General features: G+C 46.0%; 3 non-coding genes across 3 annotated transcripts; 2 read left to right on the top strand and 1 right to left on the bottom strand.

The window, feature by feature from the left end:
• Positions 1-1193: 1193 nt before the first annotated feature.
• On the top strand, positions 1194-1265 carry trnae-uuc (transfer RNA glutamic acid (anticodon UUC)). Its single transcript has one exon. It is a non-coding gene; the product is annotated as a tRNA-Glu (tRNA).
• A 4613-nt stretch (positions 1266-5878) lies between these two features.
• trnad-guc (transfer RNA aspartic acid (anticodon GUC)) lies at positions 5879-5950 on the top strand. Its single transcript has one exon. It is a non-coding gene; the product is annotated as a tRNA-Asp (tRNA).
• Positions 5951-6948: 998 nt separating this feature from the next.
• On the bottom strand, positions 6949-7020 carry trnad-guc (transfer RNA aspartic acid (anticodon GUC)). Its single transcript has one exon. It is a non-coding gene; the product is annotated as a tRNA-Asp (tRNA).
• Positions 7021-7394: the final 374 nt, after the last annotated feature.

Below are 7394 nucleotides of genomic sequence, written 5' to 3'. Positions count from 1 at the left end.
ATGGACTGTGACCATTTCATGACGGCCTATTTATTTGTGTCCAGGGAGAGGGATGAGACACATGAAATGTTTCACACATTTCAAATCTCCGCGGTCAGACTGGCGATTGTTTATTGATCAGGAAGATGGCTGGTAATAATCTGAGACCCAGTGAAGAGGTGAGAACAGAGCAGCAGGGAATGATCCCAGAACAATAGGAGCCAGCAGCTCACCGTCTGGTCCCTGTGTCAGGGACAATACACAACACCTCAGCTCCAGACCAGGAACAGAGAGCTGCTGTTAACGTGGTCCAGCCCTCGCAAACTGCTGGAACTATGGGATGGAAATCAGACTTTGGATCTTGGAGGCTGCTTTCGGGGCTCAGTGGCTCATCGAAAGAATGATTTCTATTAAAGAGCAGGGCTCTGCTCCATCACAGACTGATACTGTACAGTACATGGCAGAGTAAAGCTCCCTCTACACTGTGCCATCAAACACTCCGTGGGCAGGTGAATCAAGGGTTAGATCAAGATTAAATCTCTCTCTACACTGTCACAGAGGATGTCGTTTGTGACTTTGACAAGGGCCGTTTCAGTATTGTGGCAGGAGTGGAAACCTGATTGGAGGGATTCAAACATGGTGTTGTGGGAAAGATGGACATGGATTTGGGAGGTGACAACACTTTGAAGAGGAAAGGGAGGTGGGAGATGGGGTGGTAGTTTGCAAGGACACAGGGGTCAAGGGTGGGTCTTTTATGAAGGAGGGTGATGATGGAAGATTTGATCGGGAGGGGGACCGTACCTGAGGAGAGGAGAACATTAACAATGTCAGCTGACATGGGGCCAGGAAGGGAGGTTGTGTGGTCAGCAGTTTGGTGGGAATAGGGTCGAGGGAGCAGGAGGTGGGTCTCATGGTCAAGAGAGCTCAGAGAGGGCATGAGGGGAGATAGGAGAGAAACTTGGTGGGCTAGGGGAAGGGAGGGGAGCTGCAGAGGCAGCTGAATGAATGGTCTCAATCTTAGTCACACCCCCCATGACTGTCTTTCAATTTACCTTAAATCTTTCTCTTCTGGTTATTAACCCTTCCATCACTGGAAACAATTTCTCCTTAAATACTCTGTCAATACCTTTCATAATTGTGAATACCTCCTTTGAATCGCCCGTTAACTTTCCGGTTGTAGTCTCAGTGCCCTTCTTGCTAGTTGGTATTTCAGTTCCCATATGGTCTAGCGGTGAGGATTCCTGGTTTTCACCCAGGCGGCCCGGGTTCGACTCCCGGTGTGGGAATAGTGAACTTTTAGTCCCAACCTCCCAATTTGCCTGCAGTCCGGACTGTGGCTGCTGCTTCTGAGTTCGCACCACAATCACACTGAGAAATGAGGCAAACCACAGCACTTGAAGGGACAATGCACCAAAAACCCAGTCCCACAAGCTGAAGGGAAGCAAGCAACAATGTCCCGACAGGTCACTCAGCAGCTCATGGCCAAGTGTCTGACTGCAGTCCTTTTATTATTTACTGTAAAACCCGAGTCTGAGTGAAACACGCACAGAACAATCTGGAAACACTCAGCGGGTCGGGCCCCATCTGCGGAGAGAACGGACCAATTAACTGAGAGTCTCAATGAGACGAGGAAAGAGACACGGCCCACTGTGAGAAACAAGGAACTTGCATTTGTATAGCACCTTTCACATCCTCAGGACATCCCAACGCACTTCACTAGAAGTTCAGTCACTATCGTTTTATAAGAGAACGTAGCAGCCAAGTTGTGTACAGCAAGATCCCACAAACAGTGATGCTATATTGAGCAGACCTCCTGTTTGTTGGGTGCTGATGGTTGGGGAAAGAATATTGGCCAGGACACCGGGAGAACTCCCTGCTCTTCACAAATTACCACTTAACACCTCATTCAAAGGACAGCACCTCTCACGATGCAGCTCCCTCTCAGAACGACACAGTCAGTCTGGATCATGTGTCCCAGTCCTGGAACGGGAGCTGGAACCCACACCCTTCTAAACACCAGCCTGACTCCCTGGGGTTACTCTCACCCCCGCCTGGTCATGAAACAGACTGTGCCACTCCCAGAGTAACTGATGACCACAGCCTCAGCCCTGGGTCCCGGTCTGCACCATAACCGCAGCCTGTTACCGCTCATAGAAAGTGGCGTGGGATTCCTGAGTTCATTCTGTGATGTGCATTGCGGGAGTGAGAAGACATGGATTGATCTTGCATAGAGCCGGTATGGACTCGATGGGCCAAATGGACTCCTTCCGTGCTGTACCTTTCTATGACTCTATGATTCTATGTGGATGGAGAGGGATACAAGGAAGTGATCAGAGATGGCCTTATCCATGATTGACACGATCGGGAGTAGAGAGGCCACGTGAGATGGCAAGGTCGAGGGGGCGGCCATGAATATGGGTCGGGGAGTTTCTATGCAGGGAGAGATTAAGGGAGGATAAAGTATCACACAATAGACTTGTTAGCAAAATTGAAGACCATGGGATTAAACGGACAATGGCAGCGAGGATACAAATTTGGCTAAGGGGCAGAAAACAGAAAGTAGTGGTGAACAGTTGATTTTCAGACTGGAGGCAAGTATACAGTGGTGTCCCCCAGGGCTCGGTATTAGGACCACTGCTCTTTTTGATATATATTAACGACTGGGACTTGGGAGTACAGGGTATAATTTCAAAGTTTGCACATGACACGAAACTCAGAAATGTAATAAACAATGTGGAGGATAGTAACAGACTTCAGGAGGACACAGACAGACTGGTGAAATGGGCAGAAACATGGCATATGAAATTTAATGCAGAGAATTGTGAAGTGATACATTATGGTAGGAAGAATGAGGAGAGAAAATAAAAAGTAAATGGTGCAATTTTAAAGGGAGTGCAGGAATAGAGAGACCTGGAGGTGTATGTACACAAATCTTTGAAGGTGGCAGGATAAGTTGAGAAGGCTGTTTAAAAAAGCAAATGGGGCCCTTGGCTTTATTAATTGAGGCACAGAATACAAAAGCAAGGAATTGATACTAAACCTTTATAAAACACTGGTTGGGCCTCAGCTGGAGTATTGTGTTCAATTCTGGACACCAAACATTGGGAAGGATGTCAAGGCCTTAGAGAGGGTGCAGAGGTGATTTACTAGAATGGTGCCAGGGATGAGGGACTTCAGTTATGTGGAGAGACTGATTAAAGTTCACTCTGAACTGCCCCATCAAACACTCGCAGGACAGGTACAGCATGGGTTATATGCAGAATGAAGCTCCCTCTACACTGTCAAATCAAACATTCCCAGGGCAGGTACAACACGGGTTAGATACACAGTAATGCTTCCTCTACTCTGTGCAGTTTCGATGTCGCCTCAGATTTCAGATAAAAGGTTGCTGTGCTGCACAGTCTGCTGGTGTCTCTCTCTTTCTCTGTACTCAGTTACACCGCTCTCTACCTCCCTCTGCTGGTGTCTCACCTGACGAAGGAGAAAGCCTCCGAAAGCTGTCATTTTCAAATAAAATTGTTGGACAATAACCTGGTGTTGTCAGATTCTCTGCATTTCTCTGTTCTCAGTTACACGGCTCTCTACCTCCCTCTGCTGGTGTCTCTCTGTATCTCTGTACTCAGTTACACCGCTCTCTACCTCCCTCTGCTGGTGTCTCTCTGTATCTCTGTACTCAGTTACACCGTTCAATCTGTTCCCCGCAGCTCCTTCGGGAGTTCAATGATTTTGAAATGAAGACTTTTTCCTGTGTGAGTTGTGAAGTTTTGATCAGTGAAATGTTTGTGAAAGAGAAGGATTGAGAGCCTTTAGTGTGGGACAGATGTTGTTTAACAGAGAAGCCACACGATGCGATAAATTAAGCAATGGTTTCTGGAGTGGAGCGGTTATCACATTTATCTCACACGCGAAAAGTCCCCGGTTCGATCCCAGATGAGAACGTTATTTGGGAATTTGCTCCGCTTGAATCTCCAGGGTGAGCTTTTTCTCCTGTGGGAAGCAGGCGATAATTGGCTTTTCCTGTTAAATTTGGCCACGGCTGCACCACATTGCTTCAGGGAAGAAGCGATTTGGGAGAAGGGATGAGGGAAGAAAGTGCCCATGAACCTGATTAAATGAGGCCAAACACAAGATAATATTAAGATATCATCAGCTGAACATTAACATAACCTGAGCTCCGGGATCTGACCGGGTCCCATTCCCCCAGAGTGAGGAATGAGCGGGAGGGGAAATTCCACTCGGTTTCTATCTTTGTCCAAGGTGATGTCACAAAGTCCAATTTACTGTGGAGCCGAAATAGTTGAGTTTGGAGAGCGTGAGATTGAAGATCGAAAGGTCTCTGGGTTTGATTCTGTGTTCGGTGATTTTTGTTGCTTTGTTCTCGTTCTTTGAGTCGATTCTCGCATTTATTTACACTGAAATTTTAACCGGCACAGAAAGGTTGGGGAAGAAATAGACAGGCATCAAGAATGGGAAATATTGATAGCGTCTTTATTGAGCTTTTATTTCTCTTTTCTCTTCTGCCTTATTCTCTGGAATTTGTCTCTCTCGGAGCCGGGAGACCATTTGATTTGAGGCATTTGTCCCAAACTGATGTCTTTTCCACATCTCGGGGCGGTCAGACCCGCTCTGTCTGTTACTACTTGTGACCATTGACGGGAACAGGCCGAGAGTTAAACGTTTATTAGCTAACCGACAGAGAGATAACACAACGGGAATCAAACTCATTGGGCTTGATTTTATCGGGGAGGGGGGTCACGGGGTCATGGGTGGGTCAGTCATCGGAGGGAGGGCTCAGTCATCGGAGGTCGGGTTCGGGAGTCATTGCAGGGGTCGGAGATCATGGGGTTCGTAGTTCGTGCAGGGGTGTCGGAGATTTGGAGGGGGTCGGCCGATCATCTGTATGGGATCACGGCAGGTTGGCTTGTTGGGCCTGCGGAAAGCACTCCTGTTCCTCCGGGCCACCAGTTGTGCTATGAAGGCACTTACCTGCTGTTTCGGGCCTTCTCGCCTCCTCTCATGTGGTGTGAAGGAGAAGGCCCAGGAATCCCGGCCCCAAGAGGTTCAAATAAAAAAGCTGTAAAAATGGAGGCCCACATTGTAGCTACATAAACACTCACACACAGACATATACAGACCAACATACACACACCAATAACATGAAAGTAACACAGGACGACTTGACAAACAGTGGAAGCAGCATGCTGCAGATAGAGCTAAGCGATCCCACAAACAACGGATCAGATCAAAGCTCTGCAGTCCTGCCACACCCATTTGTGAATGCTGGTGGATAATTAAGAGACTATTTGAGGAATGCATGCAGAGCAATTGAGATTTTTACTAACTGGCTGTTAAGGTGACAGATTAGAAATTCATTCATTTCCCCCGCGCAGGTTCAAATCTGACAGACTTCAAATCCCGTCATTCATCAACCTGTTTCATCTCTGCATTTCAAAATTCAACAAGTTTCTTGTAGAATTAATAATTCTTAAGTGAATTAAAATTCCACAGCATTGAGTACCTCGAGTTTTATGCTCATTTTAATTGATCTGCAAGATTTCACGAAATCTACGACAGAAATAGAACAAAAATCAGCCAAATTATCCATATTCTGACTCTCAGTATTTCTGAGTCAATCTCTGTGCATCTGTTTCTCTGTGTCTGTCTGTGTATGTGCCTCATATTTTCTATATTTTCCTGAGAAGATCTGTCTCTTTCTGTCTCACTCTCTCCCGCGTTACCCACATCATGATCCAACATGAGATGGAAAAGTGGTCGGTAATTTTTCTTTCAACAGTGGTTCGTGGAAAGTTAAACAAACTGTCATCAAATGAACAGTTCAAACAGATTCACTGAAAAGTGAAGCATCTTTGGTGAATATACGGTAAATGTCTGCACGAATTCCTCGTTAGTATAGTGGTGAGTATCCCCGCCTGTCACGCGGGAGACCGGGGTTCAATTCCCCGACGAGGAGGTTATTGCTGCTTTCAAAGCTTCACTTTCATTTATCTGAAATATTGGATGTTGAAAATACAATGAAAAACTGACTCGGCCTTTCCCACTTCTGCAATTTGATTTCACAGCGATTTTAAATATCTGCTCTCTGCCTCACGATTCAGTTCGATGTGAGAACCGCAATGATGGGCAAGAAATAAAACGCAGAATCGCGCTGTCACCAGCCCGAAACAGAGAGAGACAGGTCTCGGAACAGGCGCAGACATGAAAGATCTCACATACAGCAATGAAAAGGATGCACGTTTCAGTGAATCTATTTTAACGACTTCTTTGATGACAATTTGTTTAACTTTCCACATGCCACTGCTGAAAGAAGACTTACTTTCTATCTCTTTATTAGTCAAGGTCCAGAGAAAAATTATTTGGGAGCAGGGAAAAAGTGACAGATAGAAAGAAAGAGACACTCAGAAACGCATATAACAAGTGAGACAGACATAGTCATATTCACACATACACAAACATTCCTAGCGACATAAACAAATACACACACCAATAAACTGAAAGGGACACAGGACGACTTGACAAACAGTGGAAGCAGCATGCTGTTGATAGAGCTTAGCGATCCCACAAACAACGGATCAGATCAAAGCTCTGCAGTCCTGCCACACCCATTTGTGAATGATGGTGGATAATTAAACAACTAACGGGAAGAGGCTCTATGGACATCCCCATCCTCAATGATGGTAAAGCCCAGCACGTGAGTGCAAAGTTTTAGAAACCGTCTTCAGCCAGAAGTGCCGAGTGGATGATCCATCTCGGCCTCCTCCCGAAATCCCCACCATCACAGAAGCCAGTCGAACATCGGGGTGAAGAGTGAAGCTGAGAGCAGATTTTAAAACCTCTGGAATATCAGTGAAATTAAATTGGGGAAAGTGGGAAACTCCGAGTCAGTTTTTCACTGTATATTCCGCATCCAATATTGGAGATAAAAGCTTTTGAAGGCGGCGAAAGTTTAATCTCCTCGTCGGGGAATTGAACCCCGGTCACCCGCGCGACAGGCGGGGATACTCACCACTATACTAACGAGGAGCTGCTACATTGATCGTGCACTCATCCCAGATGGTGTTAGACATGCTTCATGTATCAGTGCATTTCTTTTAACTGTTTATTTGATGATAGTTTGTTTCATTTTCCACGAGCCACTCTTGAAAGAACCTTTTACATTTCCTTCTCTTTGTTAGACAACGACAACTGACTCTGTCTTTCTTTCGTTCTTTCTTTCTCTCTTATCGTGGTGAGTTGCCCCGCCTGAGTCCGGGGTTTAATTCCCCGACGGGGAGGAAGCATTTATCAGACGTCAACTTTTAATTTTATGTCTTCGCCGAGCTTCTTCCTGAACAAAAACTGCAGAGCAAAAAAAACAGGTGATTGTCACTTTCAGAATATTATTGTACGGAGACTAT

The sequence above is a fragment of the Heptranchias perlo genome, chromosome 35, assembly GCF_035084215.1.
Source record: "Heptranchias perlo isolate sHepPer1 chromosome 35, sHepPer1.hap1, whole genome shotgun sequence".
Classification (NCBI taxonomy): Eukaryota; Metazoa; Chordata; class Chondrichthyes; order Hexanchiformes; family Hexanchidae; genus Heptranchias; species Heptranchias perlo.
The sequence above is the reverse complement of the archived record's forward strand: the minus strand, read 5'-3'. Positions and strand labels throughout refer to the sequence as shown.